Raw genomic sequence first — 24,994 nt, forward strand, 5'->3', positions numbered from 1 at the left:
AAAGATGCCCCATTCCACACCTAGATGACCCATGCCACCCTCCAGAACAGATTCCCCATACCTGTTCCAGACTGACACCAATGTGCCCCATTCATTGCAGACCCCCAAGATGCCACCATCACTCCCTGCCCACAGCAAGATGCCCCCAAACCTCCTTTTAGACCTACACCAGTATGCCCCCATTGCTGCCCCAAACCCACACCTACGAACCCCCATCCCCGTCTGTAGACCAATGTGCCCTGTGCCTCCCATGCCGTCAAACCCATATTAAACACACAACACTGTTCCTGAACCCTTCCATCAAACTCAATGAAAACACAATGATGACGTCAGACGCTAAGTGAATGCACGGGAACGTATCCAAAGTCACGTGAAGAGGAGTAGGCGGGGCGTTTTTAGGGTCCGTTTCTCGGATAGGAAATAGATACTACCGCAACATACGGCCTCCGTTTAACAAACACTTCTTTTCAGTTTCCAGGCTGCATCGGGTGAGTGCATGCGAGCCAGCTCTTGTAGCGAAATGTATATGCATTTATTTTAGCATCCATTAACTTAGATCGTTCTCACCCCTGTTGTAAATAGAGCCCTTCTGCAACCTCTGGTAATGCATGGTAAATCAGAGGCTGCAGCTAAAGCTATAATTCGTTCTATTTATTGTACTTATCACATGTTGAAATTAAAAATGGTAAGTACGTGCATTTCTAAATATCTGGTTTTGAAATTACACAGGGCAGCCTGTTATTGTTCGTGTTGTAGACACAGTAGTATCTGCTCTGGAGTTAATTACTTCCGATACAGTACGTACCTGCTCATCATCTGCATCTGACAATAGCTGCCCTGGGGCAAATAATTACAGACCCAGTACTGTATCTGGAATAGCGATTCGAGACACCATAGCTGCCCTGAAACTAATGATGTTTGATATAGTACCTGCTAATCCATAACACATGACAAAATACCTGAATGATGGCATCCACAGTGTGTACTCTGGGCTAATGATTCAAGTCACAGTATCTGCTCTGGAGCTAATGGTATTCAACACAATACCTGCTCATGAGCAAATCTGGTGTTAATGACTGTAGAAACAGTGAAAAGCCCATGCACATTTTCCTTCTCGTGTGTCCTTTCCCATTCTTAAATCCCCTCTGACACCTCGAACCCTACAATCTGAAATGAACGTACAGCGCAAAGAAGTGATCAGTAGGGATAAACCATCGTGCCACGAGTTTCAAAACGTGTTTGGTGCAACTGATGGGATGCTCATTCACTTCACTTGCGCCAAAAAGGTGGTGAACCATGCACAAAGGACATTTAAATATGTGCATCATTGCAGTGCTATTTTCCCTCAGAATGCACAACTGCGCAAGGCAGGGGGTGGAAAGGAGGTTCACATTTTCCTCGGGCACCATGCGGCCCGCAAGTCCTGCTGCAGGTGATGCAGGACAATGTCCCAGTCCGAGAGAAACCTTTGGTGATCCCCTTGAATAGAAACGGGTCACCCAACCCATTCGAGTTATGTGGGTGCAGCTTTTTGTTTCCATTTGTGTGCCACCACAAGCGTTGCTGCCACTATCAGAATCACGTATGTCTTACTTTGAGCTTTCAAGGGGAACCCCGCCCATTCCCAGGGTGGCCATCCCTATGTTGTCTGGCATCTGACTCTCAAAAATACCATTCATTGCTGCACGGATCATGTTCTAATAAGGCTCTTTGACTGGGCATTTCCACCTGATATGCTTCCAAAATCACAGTTCCCCACATCCCCTCCAGCAGAGCGCTGGCACAGATGGGTAGAATGTTTGTGGTTTTTCTAGGGTGAGATGCCATTGGACTATTACCTTAACCCACATCTCCTGAATCGGGGTGGCCTGCAGGAGCTTGGGGATATCTGCCCATAACTGAGTCCAAAGTTCTCCAGCGACTGCCCCACTGCTGCATAAAGTGCTATGCCCGACTCCTTGCCCCTTCTGCTATAATCCCATATAACGCTACTACCAAATGCCTGTCCCCATGTACTTCGTTACAAACCGCTCAAAGGGTGTGAGATGCTGGGTGGCCTCTGACCTGACCATTGGGTTTGTAAGCCAGTGCCTCTGTTGAGATTAGCAATACCTCTCCCCTTCATCTAGCCTGAAGTCCTGCTTGCACTGTGCAAAGGATTTAATGTCCTGACCCGAGTACATGCCACATAGTTTGCGGCAGCCTGCCGCCTCCCACCCATGAAAGGCACCCCTTTCTGTGCGCGGTGTGAATTGGGGATTCCTGAACAGCGACGTCAGCGAGGAGGGGAAGGTGGTAAAGTTTGCCCTCCGCACCAGCTCATCCCACGAGTCCCCCACTAGGGCCCCTATCCTGCTATGGTACATATTTGCAGGTCTATCCCCCTTGGGTCGCCACAACACCTCGGCGACCCCACCACTGCTTGCCCATTCGACACCATACCTTCCCGCTGACCCAATCCTGGATCACTCTGATTTGAGCCGCAAGGAAATAAAGATAGAGGTTTGTCGCTCACAGCCCTCCCTTGCTTCTGGGAGACATTAGCATATGCACAGCTACCCTGGATCTCTTGCGGTTCCAAATAAATGACCCCACTTTTGAAGGGCCCTGAAGAAACCTTGAGGAACCTCCACTGGCAGGCCCGTGAAATAGTACAGGATTTTTGGTAAAATCATAATTTTAAGGGCATTTATCCTCCCCATCCAGGATAGTGATAAGGGCACCCATTCCGCCAGCAGCCGGTGCAGCTTTTCCGCTACAGGTCGGTAGTTAGCACGGTAAAGAGCACCCAGAGAACCAGTAATGTGGACCCCCTTATATCTAATGCACTTTTCTGCCCATCTATAGGGTACTATACCCCCAATTCCTGAACCTTTTCTGAGGGAGCGGTCAAGTTCAGTAACTTTGAATTGTGGGCATTTATTTTTAACCCCGCCACCTCCCCAAAGAGAAGAAGTTCCTGCGAGATCCCTGGGAATTAGGTTTCTGGTTCTGTGATCAAGAGGAATATGTCATCAGCAAACGCTGCAACACTATGCTCCTCACCCACAAAGGTAATTATCCTAATATTCAGGGAGGCCCTAATGCTGGCCAAGAGAGGCTCCAGGTGGATGGTGTATAAGAGTGGGCAACCCTGCTTAGGGCCTCATGACACTGTGATCCTCTGGGAAAGTTGCCCGTTGATTGCCAGGCACAAGGAGGGAGTTTGGTAGTTGGCTCTTACCATTGAAAGGAATTTCTAACCAAATCCCTTAATCTCCGTGGTATGAAAGAGGAATGGCCATTCGACCCAGTCAAATTACTTTTCAGCAGCCAATGCTAGTATAAGTGCAGGGTTTCTATATATATATATATTTTTTCAATCAGTTGCCAGACCTGCCGAATGTTATCCGAGGTCTGCCTATGCATAATAAATCCCGACTGTTTGGGATCAATCAGTTTGGGGAGGAGCTTATCCAGGCATGACGCCAGACCCTTGGTGTAGATCTTTACATCTAGATTAATAAGGTCAATCAGCCGGTTCGAACCACATAGAGTAAAATCCTTACCTGGCTTTGGGAGCAGCATAACCTAAGCTTCTTCCATTGTCGGGGTGCTACCCTCTGCCCCGCACTCCCGCAAAAGAGTTAAAGAGCTGGAATAAGTGTAGTATCAGTGCCTCTCTAAAGGTTTTTTAGAAACATGCTGGAACGCCGCCCAGGCCTTTCCTGATGGCAAAGCAGCTATAGCCGCCCTTATTTCTTCGGGAGTAATGTCTCCCTCAAGTTCTTCGCGTTCTTGAGGAGTGATCTTGGGGAGAGGGCACCGGGACAGTTATTCCCTTTGGGCTCCCTCCTCAGGGGAATCTGATGTGTACAGGGATGAATAATATTCCGTAAAGACCAAAATTATGTCAGGTAGAGCAGTGCTTTCTCCCCCCCCCCCACCTTTATTTTAAGGATTTTCCTTGATGCTTCTTTTTTCATAATCCACCTCGCTGACGGGCGATTCCCCCTTATTGGCTTTGCCATAATATCTCTGTTGGAGGTAGAGCAATGAACGCTCTGCAGCTCTAGTCTGCAAAACATCTAATTGTCCCCTAATCAGCCGATAGTCCCATTGCAGCACACTCCCGCGTTATTTGCCATTTGAGCCATTATTTGTTTTAGTTTAGCTTCCAATTCCTTCTGGAAGAGACATAGTTGTTTGTCCCTCTGGCACTTCATCTCAATGAGCTCCCCCATCAATGTAGCCTTAAACGCGTCCCACACCACCTCGTCACGTACACCCTCTGTTGCATTAGTTAGACAGTAATCTCAGATTTTACTCTTTGTCTTCACATAGGACTCCATCATTAAGGTTGTGGCTAGGGAACTTCTAGAGAGAGCGGTAAGGGAGAGACAATGGCACACGGGGTGAGAGAGGAAAAGTACAGGGAGATGCCACCAGCAAGGTGAGGGAGGTCACAGATCAATTAGAAGAAAAGGAGTTGAAAGAGAGGGCAATTTTGCATTGAGAGCCGACCAACGTGGCAGTGATGTGTATAGGTGGATGCGCATCATGCAAGTAGCCTATTGGTGAGTGAGGAATAAGCAGTTTTGTCTCAGATTGACCTGCATCTGCCAGTGGCTGAAATGAACAGTGCAGTCGAAGGTCTCTGTCTGAAGACCCCAAGGCTGTAGCCTATGTTGAGCCAGACCTATTTAGCCATCATTTTCATTTCCGTTTCAAAAGTGGCAGACATTTCTCCATTTTCATCTGATAAGATTGCCCCCCCCCCCCTCCAACGTATAAGCAGGTGGCAACAATGCAAGTGGCAAGCTAATAGCCAGCCATAAACGTCACTCACCACCTCAATTATATGCATGCACACAGAACACTATTTCTCGTCAAGAGTCAAATATCACTAGCCAATGGCGAGTGGCGAGTGCACATTTTGCACCCTTGTATATGTACAGGCAATATGTGTGAAACATCAAACACTGCATGGGTATTGTCTTTGATGAAAATTATACCATTTATAGGCCAACTATCATCACCACATATAGCAGCTGCCGGTGTTTCTGTTTTCAGTGGTTAATGCAACGGTTGATATGGGTAGTATACATGCTCACGTCCATGATGTATGCTTATTATAATGTGCAATATGTGCCTTCATCTTTCTCTGTAATGTTCCATTGTGAATACCATCTGTCTATGCTGCTTCAGTCATGTCAATTCTTGCTTGTGGCAAGCCAGTACAAGGGCTCAGGCCAGAGCTATCAAAGGGTTTTATTTAACTTCAAACAAAACGTCTGTCTAGCCCTGTTGCTAAAAGGAGAGTTGCCTTCCTAACAAGCTCTAGTAAGGTGCTCGTCAATAGTCAAATTAACACAAATGGTCCTCTGTCCAAAACCAAAACCTATCCTCTACCTTGGCCCTACCACTTAGAAAACATATAAAGGAAAAACTAGGCAGAGTGTCCTGCCTTCGGAGTTGTGTACCCTGATCTCTCTCAGGGCTTCCAATTCTCCCTGGTTTAACAGTTCTTGACAGCCTGTCAGAGTTCCAAAAGTTTCTCAAGTTTGCAAAATAAAGTCTCAAGTTCATGGAAAAGATCCAATGTCCAAGTTGTCTTAGGTGGAGGGATACCTCCTTGATCCCTCTCCACCTCTTGGGTGGGTTTCTCTCCACTAGGTTTACTTATTGTTTGCCTCTGTGTTCCCCTTGAACTGGTTCTTCACTTTTCTTAGTGGGCCCCTCTGGCTCACTTGGTTGTGTCTGTCACAATGTCTCATTAATCTCCCAGGGTTTTTTGTAACCCCCTCTTTCCATATGCCTCCTTTTTTTTTGTTTCTCAATCGTTTCTGTGAGCTGTTTGGCTGATTACACTTCGGGTTTTTCTTGCTCCTGTAAACCTGGAGTTCCAATGTCTCACTAGGCTCTCTTGAGTATGGATAACCTCTTTTCCTATGTGTCTCAACTCTTGAGGGAGTTCTGTGAGCAGTCTGGAAGTCTACCACAATCAGGTTTTTTGAACTCCCTTGGGTTTTACTGTTCCACTTATTTCTCTGTGATATAGGTGACTCCTCTTGCCATCACTTGGGTTTCTTTTTCCCAATGTCTCATTTATCTCCCTGGGGTGTTGGTAACTGCTTTGTCCACATGCCTCTCCTGGTTCTCTGGAGTCTCTGTGAACCGTTTGGCTGATTACAATTATTCAGGTTTCTCGGGCTCCCGCAACCCTTATTGTTACTTTATTCTTTCTCTCTCTTTGGGCTTTTGTGCCCCTGGTAAGAGGTTAGGGTAATGCATCCTTTTTCCCACTTGCTCTCTCTGCCCCCTCCACTATGAGCAACCTGGGGGCCTTTTATGTCACTGGGCGGGCTCCAATGAGGTGCAGTCTGCTTGATAGCAGTGGTGTTCCCCAATTGCTTTCTGGCATTCCCATCTAGATACAAGTGAGTTTTGCTGTCCGCTCATCTCAGTGTTTCTCAGGTCCTATCCATCCTCTGCAGTGAGTGGAGGATTCATTCATTCGTTGTGGTTTGGGTGAGGTGTTGTTTCTCAGCCCCTGGTCCCAGCACATCCTCTGCGTGGTTACGCCACTGCCTCTGCTCAGCCTTGGTCTTGTCGCCTACACACGGCTCTGTGCTGGGTCGGTGGAATCTCTCTCCTCCAGCTTACCTCCGTGCCACAAGACGGCTCTGCTTGGCAGCGTGTCTCCGCCTCTCAGTGACCTGATCATGTTGGAGGCTCTCCTCTGTGTATTTCTTCTTCTCCGCCATTCACGGGTGATTGTGCCTTTTTATTCTCGCTTTATGGCTGAAAAGGTGTGTGTTTATGTTCTGCTGTCAAGCCCACAGAAAGACCAGCATTGTCTTGAGCAAAACATCCAAAGGCCCTTTCAGTATTATTTTGAGTCCCACAACTGAATGTAACATCAGTTTCTCAGATTCTTGTGTATGCAGAAACTGCTTTAGTTATAGAGAGTTCCTCACAGGAATGGAAGTCATTTTCCCTGTTGGAGTCACTCGCAGTGAGGCCCTGCTTTCCAAACCCCCTAGGGAGGATTTGGTTCAGGGGGCACACCCCCGCTAACCTCAAAGGGGGTGGCCCCCCCCAACCCCAGGGGAAAAGAGAACAAAGCCTTCAGATTGGAGTATTTAGTATCACTTGATGGTTTCCAAATTTGAAACACATTCTCAACAGTCCTTTGTGTATCAGTTATTTTTATGTATGTCACACTCTCGCTATCACTTTAAACAAACATACATGATCCAGTCAGTAAACAGTAGGAATTATTCTGGAAATGTGCACGAAATATGCATGTATGTGTGTTTCCATCATGTCGATGTTGGCATAGAAGTTCCATCTTTAGTGCACCATGTACCTAAAAAGACAATTGGACATACAGAACACAGATAAATGGACAGACATCAGTTCATGAACTGTTGTCATTTATTTTGATTGGATTGCTTTGTCCTTTGACCTAGACACACTCATGCGTTGTGTAATATGTACTCATTTCTTCTCTTGCGTTTCAGGGAAGTATATTTGATTAACTACTGGAGAAATGTTGTCAATAGTGTAAGTGCCTGCCCATCTTTTCATAGTAAATCGATTGCGTTTTATGCTAAAGTTCACCACGCATTCTTATCTGACTTTAATTTACCTTCAATCAGAAATTCTGTCAGATTGTTTTTTTTTAAAAAAAAAAGTTTTTTGTGTTATTTAACCTGTACTCCATGTGATGCGATAGTCATGCCTACATTCTGAGTTACCTTAGTTTGTTCATTTAGAAACTCAGAATTTGCCACTTTACCTCATTGGGCATCTCTGTGTGGTAGCATCAGGTATTTTTCCCACCGCACATGTTTATCCAAACACAATTTGGTATAGGTTGAGACTGTTGCACTGTTTATTTGAGCTCCCATGTGCTGTAGCACAAATGGTAGATGTTTGTCCCAGGACTGTCCCTAAGAATCCATAATTTTCCTCATTCCTGTTTTGAGTTCTGAATTCCTCTTTTCAACTAGACCTGCAGTTTGAGGTCTGTAATGGATGTGATAATGCTGTTGAATGCCAAGCATGTGATACAGCTGTTTGTTTATGTCGGCCATAGAATGTCCATTGTCAGACTGGAGTACTCTGGGATTGCCATATCTTATAAAAAATATCCCTTAGCAGGAACTAACAAGTTGTCAATGCAGTGCTTTATTTCGTTTGGAATGTCTCCGGCTATCAAGTAAAGCCATCAATTATTACTAGTACAATTTTGTAACCTGTCGCTGTGCGTGCCAATGGGCCTGTATAATCTAGGTGTGCTGTATCAACTGGTCCTTTTGGGGGGGAATTGTAATCCAGGCATAAAATAAGCAATTCTGTAGGTTTGCTAATTAAATTGACACTTACGTAGCAGAGCTAGCTATTTAAATGAGATGGGTCAATGAAGGCTCAGCTCACCCTGCATTCCTCTTGCCCCCTGGGCTGTCCCCACCCTCTTCTCTCTATGCACTGCAAATGCAAAGTCGCAAATGGAGACGGCGTGCAGCAGTGATCTTCTCCTCCACTATTAAAAGTGCCAAAGGCCTGTGGGCGAGTGCTAGGCAAGACAAGCTCTTTCTTTTTCAAATAATTGCAACCCAGAAGTAATAGGATGATACTTTTATGAGGCCAACTATATCCTGTTTGGCAAATACCAGTATGTGGTAACTTAATTTTTTGCGAAGACAGTTCGGCAATTGCATTCTTACAAATGTAATTTGTTACATAATGCATAATTGCAGTTTTTCTATGGTAAAACACTACATTCTCTCGACGTTTTGTAGTAAAGTTTAGGTTAGTGTATCTAAATCTCATAGTGTCAACTATATCTCATTTTATTGGGGAAAGTGCATCATATTGACGATTGAACATTTTGAAAATGTACATGATCACCAGGCCAAATGCCTTTGATGTAAAACGTACTTCTGTGTTTTTCTTGTTACATACATCTGTGCAAATGGTGCTCAATACATGAGCTGATCCCAAACTCCTTGACACTCATCACCTTGTTGCTTTATACTAGATACCCTGAAAGTGAGATGGCTGCAAATTACAATATTCCAACTAGTTTTTACAGCTCTCTGCTTAGTCTCTTACTTTCTTTCCTCTTACATAATTAATTCACAAAGTTAACTAGATGTTAGCACAAAGTAGTGATTAATAGTGCTATCTGTCTATCTACAGATCTACTGTAATACCATACACTCTAGTTAGCCTCCAGAGCTCCCTTTGCTGTACGATTTGATTGCATTATATTTCAGGACCTGTGGCAGAGAGCTGGCTAATCTGAAGGCCGGGAACACAAGCAGAATCAGCAAGTAGCTGCCCACATTTCATGCCAGTTCTACTGCGCCTCTGACCATCCGTCACTATGTCCTTGGAGGTGGTGCCCCAGACTAAGTCTACACTGAGGGCTGCCCACTCATCTGCGCACCTCCTGGCTCATCTCTAGGTTCTGGAAATGGTTATTTCCAATTGCAACTATACGTGCAATTTCTTTTAAAGGGAAGCATGAATTGTGCAAAGCCTAGTTACTTTAAAAACAAACAAACAAAAGTATCAGCACCCCAGATGGGAGCTTGGAGTGCTTTATAGCGAGAAATACTGCTTTCATGGGTGCGCAGGGCAGGAATGCTGCACTTGGCCCTCCCTGGCTCAGGCTTGAGTACCGTTAGCTGCCCTCCCCTCCCCCAAAAGTGGTATTTAATACTATATTAAAACAGTTGTCTGGCATTGGGCAGGCAGGCAAAATGACAGGCCAGGTCCATCTAGCCCACCTGAAGTTGACAGTTACCCTGCCTGCCACAACACCATACTATTTGTTTGGTCTCATGCTATGACTTTCCTTTAATATTGGGAACTTTTTGATTTTATGACACTTCTTAACGTCTCCCTACAGAGCAAATGATGGGTCATTACAGAGCTTTGCACTGTTTATGTAGACTTTTTTTCTTCATATCTACTTGAGTACTCATGCAGCCAGCCCTGCAGATAAGGGGTGCATCAGCCACTTTTACTCAGCAAAAATACCCCCAACCCAAAAACAGTAAACAGCCAAGTAGAATGTTGTCCCCCTGTTTTCACCTATAGTGGTGCACATATTAGTTTCTTCCTGTGGGACTATCATTAATGCCAGATAAGTAAACGTGTATATTTTGATGTACATGAATAGCTGGGTGAAAGAAATAATTATTCCAAAACCTTTTCGTTTTCCATTTAAAACATATTTTTACCCACTTAAAAAAACTACTATTGGAGATTGGACTTATGTCTACTCCCTAAAAATCAATGTACTCCCAACTTTTAAAAATAGAGTGTAAAATACTCCCACCTACAAATCTTATCTGCAGCACTGAATGCAGCAAACCTTTACATTTTTACAGACAATCTCACTAAGGGCAGTACACAAAAATACTGTATTGTAGAACATTTTGTGTCTTGGGTAACTTCTGGTGATATAAAAAATATTACTACAAAATTGCTAATCAAATAATTTTGGTAATCAAGAACACTTTAATTAGCAAGCTCAACTAATCCATTTTTGAAAACTGATTTATGCCTTGGTAATAGTTCCCCTCGACGTATCCCTGGTTTTTCATGTCACCAACATGTGATGTTTGTCAATGTGCATGATTACATCGTTTTTCACCTGCCCATTCTTTTTAAATCATGAAGTGCATTTTTTACCTTTCGGGTGAGTCCACATACCATGATGCCATCCTGAACGTTGGCTATAACTGGAATATGTGTGCATGGTCTTTTCATGGAGGAAAGTACAATCTTTCTTTGACGATGTGATCAGTTTCTTTACAATATGTCATAGGCAATTAAACAATATTCATAACCTTTGTTCATTTAAATCTATTGTCCAGCAATCATTTTGTCAATTCACTGTCCTCTCTCTGTGCTGCTCTTATAAATGATATAACAGCTGTTGTGTTATGTGAAACTCTAACCATTTTGTTATTTGAATGGCGCATTCTTTACAGCGTGTGCTGGCTATGCATTGTTGTGTTCAAATTAAGAAGTATTGTGACTCTGGAAAAGCATGTGCACAGCAGCCCCCTGGCAAAAAGACTTATCTTGAGCCACAGCCTAGCACCCCTGCCTCGACCTACCAAGACCCCTCTCAAGACATGTACTCTGATGACCCTACAGGGTCACAAGACCTGTGTCTCAAGGGGACCTTTATAGTCGAGACAAATTCTATGATGCCATTTACGTAATCCGGTCGCATATTCTCCCGTTGATAACCAACTACAATACAATGAACTGCTACTAAAGGCTGCACAACCCTTTACCATCGACACTCGGGAAGCACAGGTTAACATAGACTTAGTGGAAGACATCCTGGGGGGAAAATAAATCTGCCACTCAGTTTATTCCGCTCCTGCAGTCTGTACAAAGACACATCCAGCCATACCTACTGGCGCCTAGTCTCAGAAGGGCGGTCATCCCCAGAATACAAAAACGTTTCAGACGGGCGCCCACTGACCCCCTGTATATTAGGAGTCCGCTTAAACCTGATTCGTTAGTGGTCACCACTACCAGAAAGCGGGCAGGCACTCCCCTGGCGCCAGCAGAGGCCAAGCCAGACAAGGAAAGTAAATCTATACTTTCGGGAGAAAGGTCGAAATCAGACAAGGAAAGCAAATCTATACTTTCACGAGAAAGGTTCAAACCAGACAAGGAAAGCAAATCTATATTTCCGGGAGAAAGGTTGCCTCCGCTACAGCATACCAAAAAGAATCGCCAACAACACTACGCTTCTAGCTAGTTACGGCTGCCACAAATGGGATGACCTGCAATGCCAAATCTCAGCCATACTTGATCCCCTAAAGGCTCCATTGTTAAAGACTATTGTAGAAGGCAAGCAGATATCAAACTGCATCCTGAAAAATAACCTTGATGCAGCACGCATCATAGCAAAGGGCATGCTTCTCAAGCGCCACGCCTGGCTCAGACAATCGGGGTTTAAGTTAGAAACTCGGGCAACCCCCCCTAGACATGCCAGTGGAGCCCAATGTATTATTCAGGAAGGCTGTCGAAGACGCACTTAAGAGTGCTAAGTAGGAATACGACCCTCTCAAATCCCTTGGCCAGTTAACAAACAAACCCTATACTCAACAGGGCTCCTCAAACTCTAAAAGGTTTCGGGATCAGGGTGCTCAACTTTCCTCAGGCTATACTCCGGGCAGACAGTCCTCATTTTAGACAACCAGTTAGACGGAACAACTATCAAACTCAACATTTCCCCGCTTACGCCCACTTATGCCCTGCTGCCTACCCCAGACCAATGGATTAAACTCTATGCTTCCAGACCTACGCCTAACTAACCCTGTCCCACAAAAATCAGAAACTCCAGACTTTGGTATAGACTCGCCAGACTCAACGCCTCATTAGCCAAAAGACCTAATAAAACTTGTATCAAAGCCCCACCTACTTGCCAGAAACCATTAAACAAAACTAACAAGACTCCCTCACCTTGCAACAATATCCCGATTACTAAAACAGCTATCGAGGCCACCATTAAAGGTGGACTCATCAATGCCAGATCACTAACAGCCCATGGTCTGGACATCTGTGACCTCATAACATCAACTGACCTTGACTTCCTAGCTATTACCGAAAACTGGCTCCAGACTAAATCTGGTCCCTTGCTCTCACTCACTTTCCCAGACAAATACACCATTATCAGGCAGGCAAGGACGTCTGCAAAAGGCAGAGGCGTCGCCTTTATTGCTAAAATAGCGCTTGGACTAAGGCCCTTCCCCCAACCATACATTCCCCTCCGGTGAACTCCTCTCGATTAAGGTACCCATGTCACCAACACTTACCATAACCATTCACCTTATGTACAGACCACCAGGTCCCCTATCCTCCTTCGAGGAAGATGCAACTCTACTACTCCCAGCTAATGATAAACCAGGATCCCAGTTGATGATCCTAGGAGACCTCAACGTAGTCCTATATGACCCTGAAGATGCCAATGCATTAGCCATTGCTAACTGTATCTCATAGCTAGGCTTCAAACAACGTATCTCCCAACCCACTCATAATAAAGGAAGACTCCTAGATTGGACCACGGACATTAATTACGACATCAACATCCTCTCCAACCACCCATGTGCCTGGTCCGACCATCATACTATTCTCTTTACCTTACAGGACGGCAACCACTCCAACCTAGATAAGCCTATGGCACCTCCCAGACTCTCAAGAAATTGTTCAAAGGTTACTCCTGCTTCTTCAACCTCTCATTAAATCCTCCACCTCGAATGTGGATCCAACCTCTCTCGTAGACTCTTACAACACCACTATACTTAACGTCATCAACCAGATCGCTCCCTTTAGAAACGTGGAAAGCTAAACCACGCTTGCATCTGAACACTTTGTTCACTCCACACCTCAGGACCATACGTCAGAACAAAAGAGCTGCAGAAGCCTTGTGGAAAAGCCTCCCTTCTACCTCTAACAAAGACAACTTCTCAACAGCCTCCTCCAACTATAAAACTGCAATTATCCAAGCCAAAAGTGACTCCTACAATGACCGGATCACAAAAGCTAAGTCTAATACAAAAGAATTATTCAGCATCCTTAGAGCGCTTGAATCCCCTACTGCACCCTCTGTAACTTGCGCTAAAGACACCACCTGGTGCACCAATATCCAGAAAGCTCTTTCTGACAGAATTGAGCTCCTACAATCTAAAATGGAGACAAAAAAAAATATCTTGTCACCAACATAACCCAGCCCGTAACTCAAGCACCCCCACATGACAAACATGACCTGTTCAAGTTCTCCCCTCTCGCCATCAAGGATGTCGAGAACATAATCAATAGTTTGAAAGCATACAGATGTCTGGGAGCTCCATGCCCAGCAACAATCATCAAAGAGGCAGCGAAGGATCTGGCGCCTTTCATTACAGTATTAATTCATGTCTCCTTTCCAACTAGCACAGTACTGACCGATCTGAAGCACGCCTGGGTCCTGCCACTATTAAGATACCATCCTTTGACCCTAACATCACGACAAACTACAGACCTATCACTACCGCGGGCTTCCTCCTTAGAACTCTTGACCGGGCCACCTACTTAAAGATCCAGCATCACCTGGAAAGCAAAAATATACTAGGACTCCGACAATCGGGCTCCCGATCTAGAGACAGCACTGAGACAGCTCTGATAGACCTAGAAACCCAAACGGAGATCATAAAGGACAAAGGCAACCATGCACTCCTATTGTTACTAGATCTATCAGCAGCCTTTGACCTGGTGAACCACAAAATCCCATGCAACCACCTCTCATCCGCAGCCCATTTCTCTATCGAAGCCACTACTTGGATTCAATCCTTCCTAAACAACAGAACAACCATAGTATTTCACCTACCGCATTCACCACACCAGTCCCAGTCACCTGCGGAGTCCCCCAGGGATCATGTGTATCCCCCACACTCTATAACATTTTCACGAAGCCACTCTTCAACGACTTAGATCTCTTGGGTGTCTCCTACACAAACTACATGGACGACACCCAAATCCTTATCCCGATTACTGGCGACTACAACACAGACTCCAAACGCCTAAACGACATCTACTTAATCATTCAAGCCTGGATGGCCAAACATGGACTATGTCTAAACGACAAGACTGAGCTGCTCCTTGTAGGCACAATAGCTAAACTTAACAGACTGGACTCACACTTCAATGAATTCAACATTGACTGCAATAATATCAAGGTCTCTAAAGATGTAAAAACCTTAAGTATCTATATTGACGCCTCCATCTCATAGACAAGACAAATTAACGTGAGTTCCTCCACCACCTTATACACTTGCAAGCTAATTAACGGCTGTAGACCATTTCTGACCACAAGTAACTGCATCACCCTAGCCAGGGCACTAGTCCTATTCAAGATAACTACTGCAATGCCCTCTATCTTGGCACCAACCAATCCAACTTTAAAAAGTAACAAACCTTTCAGAACAACGCACTCAGATCAGCAACTAATTTTCCCAGATCACATCTCGGAGATGAGACGCAGTGTACACTGGCTATCAGTCAATCAAAGATTCAGATTTAAAACCTTATCACTTGCTTTCAAATGCCTTGACGATCTAGCACCCAAGTACTTGTGCGAAAAATTCACACAATACTTACCTGATCGACCTGTCAGATTCTCACTGTCCAATAGCCTCCTCATTCCTAGCTTCAAGCTCCAAAAGGCAGGAGGTAGAAGCTTCCCGGTCCTAGTAGCCAAAATGTGGACCTCCCTACGGGCACCCCTTAGAGCTGAACCCTTCTTCTGCAAATCCAGAAACAATGTAAAAACCTGGCTTGTCCTGAATGAACCTTAAAAACCAGTACTAAAGTACCACCACCTTCCCTCAACCACCTCTCATTACAGAACTGCACACCTGACACAACTTGTAAATTAGCCAGCAATCAGCGGCATATTCTGTCTAACCTGTAAAGCAACTTGCATTTCTTGCCCTTTGTAAATCTCGTAAACGTCTCACTTGATACCTGTTCAAATGTACCTTTACCATGTAACAACTCATTCTACGTCATTTGTATATATGCTCCCTAATGTATTTGTAAATTCCCTATTATATGTAACTGCAAGAAATGCGCCCAGATGCCTCCGGGCTTGGTGCGCTATATAAATATAATACAATACGATACAATCTTGGGGCCAATCGCAGGGACGAAGTTTCTCTTCCAATTTTCAAAGAGGAAATAAAAGGGGCAGAGGAAGGGCCAGAACCTCATCTGGGAGAGGCTCCACCCTTGCCAAACAATGATGCACCGCTTCAGGTCCCCTCCCATGCAACTCCAGTAGGAGGCTGAATATCGCACTTCACCCACGCATGGGAGAGGATAACATCAGACACGTGGTTGTTGTCCACTGGGGCAGGCGGGCATCATATTGAGTTGTTACAAAAACCACCCTACCGCCCGCCAAGACAAAAGAAAATGTCAATTGAAGAAAAACTCATATTGTTGGAAGAAGTAAAGCCACTGCTGGAGAAGGACTCCATAGAGATCGTCCCAGCAAATCCGGTAAACAAGGGTATTTATTCAATGTACTTCATTGTGCCAAACAAAGAAAGACCTTTCCATGCACCCAGTACCAGATCTTCACCCTGTGAATAAATATGTCAAACCACAAAAGTTTTGCATGACCACACTCCAAGCAGAAATCCTGCTCCTAAAACGGGGGGGGACTACATGGCAATATTGGATCTGAAAGATTCATACTTTCATATTTCAAAGCTCCCGGCGCACAGAAAATATCTGTGTTTCAAGATAGTGGGAGTTTACTACAAGTTGAAGGTACTCCCCTTCGGCATCGACTCGGAACCAAGAGTATTCACAAAGGTACTTGCAGTAGTGGCATCCCACATGTGCAGAAGGTCCGTCCCAGTACACCCTTATCTGGACGACTGGCTAATTACCGGGAAGTCTCTTCAAATTTGCAAACAAAATACTCAAGACAATAGACTTTCTTTTCAATCTGGGGTTCTCCATCAACGAAAAGAAATCGAGCCTAGTTCCAAGCCAAATACAATTTCTAGGGGCTATTCTAAAGACAAAGGAGGAGCTGGCTTTCCCCTCAAACAAAAGAGTACAAAACATGCTTTTGCAAGTACCCTCACTACAAGGTCGGTCGCCAGATAACTGTACGCAAAGCAATGCGCTTACTCGGGATGATGGCCTCATGCATTCACTTGGTTCCACATGTGCATCTGCGCATGCTCCCAATGCAGGAATGGTTAGCAAAACAATGGCCTCAGGCAAGCAGTCATTGGGACGATCTAGTGGTTGTTTCGCTAACCCTAGTACGGGCTCTTCTCTGGTGGTCCAGGGACAACCTGCCAAGGGGAAAACCCTTTTGCGTTCCACCATCAAAAGCGATCCTAACTACAGACGCCTCATTCGCCGAATGGTTGGCTCACCTGCTTCACCACACAGCCCACGGCCAGTGGACACATGCGACTGCCCAAAGACATATATCAACTTCCTAGAACTCTTGGCAGTCCTCCCGGCTCTTCAGGTTTTTCAGCAACATCTTACAGGTCAAACAGTGCAGGACCTCTCAGACAGCACCATTGTCATGTTCTACCTGAACAGGCAAGGAGGCACACGCTCTCAAAGTCTGTCCAAGCTATCCCAAAATAATATGGAAGTCGGCACACAAGCAGAACATGTTCCTAACCTCTTAATATGCTCCAGTGGACTCAGTTCTCTGGCAGACACTCTAAGCAAATACCCTCTACCAGAAGAACATTAGTGGCAACTCAGAGATATCCTAGACAGAATATTCTCACAATGGGGTCACTCCCCATTAGAATTGTTTGCCACAAGACTAAACTCACAATGCCCAGACTTTGCGTCCAGGTTTCCCCAACCAAGGTCCAAGGGGAACGCTCTGTGGATGAACTGGTCAGGGAAATTTGCTTACGCAACCCCCAACCTGCCGGCACGACTCCTGAGCATAATAGTGCCCAAGAGGCACCAGGAACAAGTAACTCTAATCCTGGTTGCTCCAATGTGGGCAAGACCACCTTGGTTTCCACATCTGCTCAAACTGGCGATGTGCAACCTAATCAAGTTCCTGTGCTCTCAGTATATGAACTTGGCAGCCTGGCTACTGAAGTCATAGAATTTGGCCACCTGAATCTTCCACAAAGGTGTAGGATATCCTACAAGAGGAACAGAAACCCAACACCAGACACTGCTATTTCAATAAGTGGAAGAGTTTTATGATGTGGTGCGCGTCACATATACTAAACCCAACAGAATGTTCCCCAGCTAACATTGTACACTACATGGTTTACCTACTAGACTCCGGCCTAGTATTTAACTCCATCAAAGTGCATCTGTCGGCTTAAACCACTTCACAGGACAAGCTGTCCTGGTGGAAAGTTCCTGTCATTAAGGCATTCATGGAAGGGGTAATGAGGCTATGCCACCTCCCAACCCCCCAATTGGCAACCCTCACCCGGGTTGCGATCTCCATGTTGCGCTCTCCAAGCTCATGCCCCCCCCCTTTTGAGCCTTTGCACAAGGACAGCCTAAAACATCTGATTTACAAGACTGCATTCCTAGTAGCTATCACGTCTATAAAATCAGTCAGTGAGCTACAGGCTTTGTCCGTACAAGACCCTTTTTTCATAATACACAAGGTCAAGGTTGTCCTCAGAACGCATCCTAGGTTCTCACCTAAGTTTGTTTCCAAGTTCCATGTTGATCAATCCATAGAACTCCCCACCTTCAGAAAGAAGCCTCCATACACTTGATGTACGGAGGGTGGTCTTGTATTACGTGAACAAAACTAAACCTCTAAGGAAAACAGACCAACTCTGTTTCCATAGCACCTAGAAGAGAAGGCAATCACATAATCAAAGAACGCCATCTCAAGATGGATATTCACGTGCATACAGCTCTGCTATTACCTATTCAATAAAGTCTTACCTTTCGCCCCCAGGGCTCACTCTACCAGAGGTATAGGAGCTACCTTAGCTTTCATTGCAAAAGTCCCTCTCAGCCCTTCAGATAAGGGTCGTATCTGCATTTTTACGCATGCAATTATAATAAATACAGAATTTTTTTGGTGTCGAGTCAAAGTTTCGAAACATTAGTTTCGAATGTCAAATGTTCCGACACAAAAGTCACTAGGAACCATATTTTTTCACTGCATATATTGTACACAAAGTTTTCACTGTATTAATTAATTTACAAAAAGCTTCCTCTGTCCTCCACTAGATGGCACTGCAGGCTGAATCATTAACAATCTGCAATGCAACATCTCGGATTCCTTTAGAGTTAACTGGCTTGGTAGCAGAAGAAGTTTCATCACAAGTCCAGGTGGAGAGAGGCAAGGCTTCAGTAGCAGAAGAATTAGGACTTGATCCAGCACAGCTGCACCAGTCTTCCCAATATGTTTTCAGAAAAATAATCTCTAGAATTGTATGGGACTGTAGGCAGTGTATGCTCGACCACAAATGTTGCTGAATGTACCCAAGAACACCACTATGACTTGCGTTCTGAAGAGTAGTTGCATTTTTGTAAAGCATAGATATTGAGGCCATGTTTAATTAGATACTGTTGCAATTCCGATCAACCATTCTGCACAAACAGGTTTAGGTATTTGCGATAGCAGTGTTTCTGACAATGCATTTGACAACAAAAAATAGAATGGCGGAGGGCCTCCCTAGATCTACACACCCAGGGGTCGGTGAGTGCGGGTTTGGTAGGAGGTAACCCTGCCCCCCCCCCCCCACAACCCATTCTTCAACCATGCACACTGTTTGCCAGTGATCCTACAATGCTGGTTCAGCCAAACGCCATTAATTTAAGCACACCTGCAGATTGGAGCGAGGCGTCGGGGAGACCATAATCTAGTTTAAAGCAGATACCAGTAAACTAAATGCACCTTTGTGGGCTCAGCAAAGAGAACAGACTGGCCATTTTGGTCACTCCTCGCTCTCCAAACAAAATGCCCAGGGCTTCAGACTTTTAAAATGAATTGGAAGCAGTTTTGCTTTTTTGTTTCAAGAGAGCAGGGGCTACCAACACAGTAAAAAGATTACAGAATGGTGTAGCCAAAACCAAAAATACACAGCTGCCACACTCTTCTTAACACACTTTCTGGGTTAGAAAGCATACACTGGGACAAAAATGGGAACACCCTATCCTAGTAACACACAGGCTACCAAGCGCATCACACAAAAAAGGAGTTGCAGCAGGAGGATTTCAATGAAAATCTCTCCATCAACAAAAATTCATGGAACTGAGTAAGCTGGCAAAACCTTTTGGGGACTTGCGTTTGAAAAAAAATGCACCCCAATAAAGGAATTCAGACAAAAAAGTAGGAATGGCTTAGCAGTCGTGGGCCACAGGAGCTTCTGCTTTGCAGCACAACAGCAAAGTTCCTCTTTTGTGGACGTTGGGGAGGAATGAGTCCCGGCTCTCCTCTGGCCAACAGTGGAAGCCACTGAAACAAACTAGCGTTTTTCGGACAGCAGGGATTGATACTCAGGCAGAAGTTCCCCGTCACAGTAGGCGACAGGGACAAGAGACCAACAAGGAAGAGTCAAGACACATACAGACAGTATCGACCCTTAAATCCAGTCCTACAGATATGGGGTGTATCGGCCACTTTTACTCCCTAAAAAGAGGCAAATCCTGCCAAAAAAATAAAATCTGAGAGTAAAAATGCATCCCAAAATAAGGACACATAGAACCTTGTGCTCCTGCTTTCACCTACACAGCTCCATGGATACGTTTGGACCAGTAATGCACATAGTGCCACAGAAATACACTATTGTAACTTCCTGATCAGAAGAACTGTAAACATGTATCTTTTAATGTACATGAGTAAATGGGGGAAGAGAAATAATAATTACAAAAACATTTCTGTTTTCCATACATGTTTTACTTGTTTATAAAATACTTTCATGGGAAATTGGACGGACCTTTTTTACACCCTAAAAATCATTTTACTTCCAACTTTAAAAAAAATAGGGAGTAAAATACTCGCCCTTCCACATCTTATCTGGAGCACTGGTCCCTCTAGATGCCATTTGCAAAGATGCTACATGGAGTTCAATCCATGCGTTCACACAGCATTATTGCATCGACACACTCTAAAGCAGATTCACGGGTGGGGCAAGCGGCCCTAAAACATCTCTTTGCTGCTGTACCTTCTCGTTTTCCACCTCCTTCTCCAGGTACTGCTTGCTAATGTATGCCGAGCATGTGATCTAAGTATATCCACAAGCTCCAGAAGGGATACATTACCCACCGTAATCTTTTTTCTGGTGCTTGTATCTGCTTAGATTCTCATGTACCCCCCCCACCCTTCCGGAGTAGAAGGCGCATAGATGGTTTGTGGGTTATCGCTGTTTCTGCTTGATCACATCTGTACTAGGCTACACTTCATGCAACCGCATGTCAGAAACAAACAATCTGAGGGACCTTGACGCGTGAAGGACCATGGGTACAGTACACGTCACACTCGGGATAGTATTACTAACACGCCCTGTCGACATCCGTTTTCAAGTTTCGAAAACAAATCTTGTAATACTCTGCGACTTCCACTAAATGTCGGACTATGCGGCACATGTGAATCTAAGCAGATGCAAGCACCAGAAATATGATTACAGTGAGTAATGTATCCCATATAAGCTTTGGGCATATACTGGCCCTACACAGTCCAAATACAATTCGAATCCCTCTACCCGTTTCAGCATTATATACGCGGCACCCGTCTTCAGTACAGCACAGGCATTTTTCATCTAACTTATTATAGCTTTGTGGCACTTGATTTTAAACCAGGCGTTTGAACTCCGAGTTAAATCCTCTGGTTCTTCCCACAAGGTACCCATATCCAGATTCTCAAAACCTTTTCGAACAAAATGAAGCCAAGCCAGAAAGCTAGATCCCGAAATATTTTTTAGGCATATCCTTGATTCTCTGTATGTAGCCTATTAAGGTGTGCTCCAAAGCATTATCCAGTACAGCAACGGTTTGGTAGCAGTAACTTTGTTTATGGACTTAAGGCAGCATTCCCAGTGCAAGCTTGCCTTTGGCGCTCCCTTAGGTTGCATTAGCAAGTTCTGCTAGAAGCCATTGTCTGCCACGCTTGGCTCAGGAGAGCAGCAATGACCCCACAATGCTGCACCTTACAATGCCGCTGCCATGCCATGTTCTTGATGCAGTTTAATATCAGGTGAAATTGCGCCGCTTCCTAGCCTGTTGTATAAACAACGTATTCCACCACTCTATTTTTCCAGGGTTGCTGAAGCTTTGGTAAGATGCCCTGACCAAGTTAACTCCTCCGAGAATCTTGTTCTAACACATAATCACCTACCAACACTTTCCGTTTGATTTTCTTCTGGCCCTTTTTACAAAATACTAGCACCTTTTGTTTTCTCTAGGTTCAGTGTCATTGACAATTCTTGACATTCCTCCATAAAAATGTTTAATGTTTCAGCCTCATCAGGGTTATGGATAATAATGTGGCATCCTCAGCATAGAAGAGTGCTCAGAATCTGTGCCGACCAAGCCTAGGTGGGTTGAGACAGACCTGCAATTCCTCTATGATGACATTTATTTACAAGCAAAGCAAGGTGAGCGGGGGACAGGACAAGCCTAGTGACCCCCCCCCCCACCCTGCCTCTTCTCAGCAAAATAGTCATCGTTCCCCATCCAGTCCCTACCTCGCAGTGGCCCTGTCATTACTATATAGGGATTGGATGTTTACCAAGAGAGACTCTGGGATGCCCTTTCCTCTCAGTATCAACCATAATTTGCTGCGGTAAACACTGTAAAATACTGTGCTGAGGTCCACGAACACAACATGAACCCTGGTGTGATGAACATTTAACGTATTTTGACAAAAAGACATTGAACCGGAGATGTTGATCCAGGGTACTAATACCGGGACGAAATCCTGCCTGGAGGTGATTAAGTTTACTGTTCTCTGTTGCCCATTTTTGAAGGCGATTTGTTAATACGTTCGCATAGGCCTTTCGCGGGGCATCCAAAAATGAGTGGTCTATAATTGGGTGGCCTCTTGTGGTCCCCCTTTTTAAAAAAAATGGGCACAATTATTGTACTTCTCCAGGATTGAGGCACGTTCCGTGTTTCAGCGTTGCAATCAAACACCCGCTTGAGTAAAGGAGCCCAAACAGAAAGCCCATCCCTAACAGATCAATTGGCAATCCATCTGGCCCATTGGCTTTCCCCCCACCCAGGCTATTAATTATTGCTATTATTAATTAATTTTACTTCAGATACAGTAAAGGTAATATACATCCCTCCTTCTCCCCTGAATACACTACACTCACTTGGAACTAGAGATGTTTCATGTCCATACAAGGAACTAAAATACTGGACCCAATCAGTCCGCGGGATATGTATAACCGCTGGTTACCCAATTTCTTATCTTCCCCTGCGACGCACCTCCAAAATTTGACCTCCTCACTTTTCTTATAATAATTTAGGTCATCCCATTTCTTTTCCTCCACTTAACTGGGCCTTGTTTGTATTTACCATCATATTGTACATGGCCCGTTATTTCCTTAAGTGTGACTTGTCAATCTGGGTTGCGTTCTTTAGGTAGATTAGCAGATCATTCTTGGCTTTGTGACCTTTGCTGTCAAACGTTACCCAGTGCCAATTTCCTTAATTTCTCAACCGGTTTATTGAAAAAGGGATACAAAACCTTAGTCATGTTCATGCAATGATTTTGTAATGCTCACCTGGTATCCACGGGGACGTCACTCAGCCTGTTCTGACCTCTTACGACCTCGAACCCTTCCCTGGAGTCTACTCGACTGGAAACTGGGCCTGAAACACAGGATTGGTAGAGTTTAACTCCCTATTGTCTCTGTGTGCTTGAACCCCTTCTTCCCCGGGGTCCAACCCTTCCCTTTGATCCACAGCTCACCTTGTTTCTTGAAAGTGTGCTCTCCGTCCTGCTTTCAGCGCAAGGGCGCGTTGATTGATGCAGGCTCGTTGCTGCCTAGTTACTTCACTGACAAGTGTCCGATAGGTAAGTATAATGAGTCTTTTGAACAGTTCTCTAACTTCATTCCTTTCCTTCCTTAGATGATGGCCGGCGCCCGGTGATGGCGACGTGCTGCTGAGATGAGTAGCGCTGAAGATGAGTGAGAGCACGATGCGCGATGCAACCCTTTCGTATTTGTATTGAACTGAGTTCTTTTTCTGTGTCTTTTAGGTGCCGCAACGTTTTCAGCGTAGATGCCGGTTATGAAGAAGAAATGCAGTGAGTAAGCGCGGTATGCAGCGCCTCTAGATGTTTCCACGCTAACCTGGAGTGTCTTTTCCCTCTTGCAGATGGATGAGAAGGTCTGGAGACAGAGTTCCCCCAGAGCAGCTGGGATTCAGGTAAGTGTTTGAAGCTTGTACAGTCTTTAAAAATAAGCGAAGATTTGCTGAATGCTTACTAATGGCTTTTTTTTCTGTTCTTTTCCCTTTTCCTTAGGAAGCGGCATGCCGGGATGGGAATGACATCGCCGAAGATGCCCGCAGAACAGAAGAAGCGATGAATGATGGGCAGAAGCGCCCCAAGGTAAGGCTGTTCCTAACGGTGTTCTTGTTCTTGCAGGAGCTGAGCGCAGAAGAAAGATGCAGGCCTTCTGGAGACCGATCCGAACACGGTGAGTGTCACGCTGGAGGTGAAGAAAACACAAAGCATGTTTCTCAGCCTGTGCGTGGCTTAAATAGTCTCTGGGTATCCCAGGTTTCTTTGGGCTGAATCACACCCAAAAGAAAAGACTGCACATGCAGTTCTGGGAACCGATAATATGGGGGCATCCATCTTGTCCCCTTCAATGCACTACAAGTCCAATCCCCAATGTTACCTATGGGAGTGAGTGAGTCTGGTGCCTCAAGCGCCAAGTCTGACTCCAAGTGGGTCTTTGGAGGGATGGAGAGGCCCTTGAGGGCCATGTAGGTGATCGTGGCCTGGCTCCTGCCTGACATCTTGGAGGGCTGGGGACATGAGGGGCAGGAATCATGACAGATTTTCAATATCTACAATATTTTCACAATTTAAGCAGATGCCAGCAATGTGTTGTTCAATAGTGGCATAGATCCTGGGTTTAATTAGGCACAGATCGAGAGATGACCATTTTATAACCTTTTTGGAGTGCCCCGAGACCATGCTAGAAATCCTGTTCCTTAATCCTCTTGGGCAGCTTTCAACATTTTCAGCCGTAGTCCCTGTACAACTCGGGATAATCGTTACTATCGCTACGTGTGCTCACTTCCATGCCTTCAACCCTAGCCCAGTCTTCCATCCTTATTGCTGTACAATCAATCCGGGAGCTGCCCTGATGATTTACAAAGGTACAATTTCCAGGTTTGTCAGGGAGCACTTTCCCACACATGCTCTTAAACCCAAACCTGTGCATCTAGCCACTTCCACGGCTACAGGGTGACACCTAGCCGGTTTAAC

General features: G+C 45.0%; 1 protein-coding gene across 3 annotated transcripts in view; it reads left to right on the plus strand.

The window, feature by feature from the left end:
* The first annotated feature begins 360 nt into the window (after positions 1 to 360).
* The window catches only part of LOC138530102 (zinc finger protein 260-like), a 79,468-nt gene continuing 54,834 nt past the window's right edge, over positions 361 to 24,994 (plus strand). For 2 of the 3 annotated variants that reach the window (XM_069640884.1, XM_069640882.1), the window contains exon 1: positions 361 to 488. The gene's annotated coding sequence lies outside the window, so the exon portion shown is untranslated. Of the gene's footprint in view, positions 489 to 7,501; positions 7,549 to 24,994 lie in introns of those variants that run through there. The other variant, XM_069640883.1, reaches the window with a different exon arrangement.

This window comes from Ambystoma mexicanum, chromosome 1q (assembly GCF_040938575.1).
Source record: "Ambystoma mexicanum isolate Mex_15411 chromosome 1q, UKY_AmexF1_1, whole genome shotgun sequence".
NCBI classification, from domain to species: Eukaryota; Metazoa; Chordata; class Amphibia; order Caudata; family Ambystomatidae; genus Ambystoma; species Ambystoma mexicanum.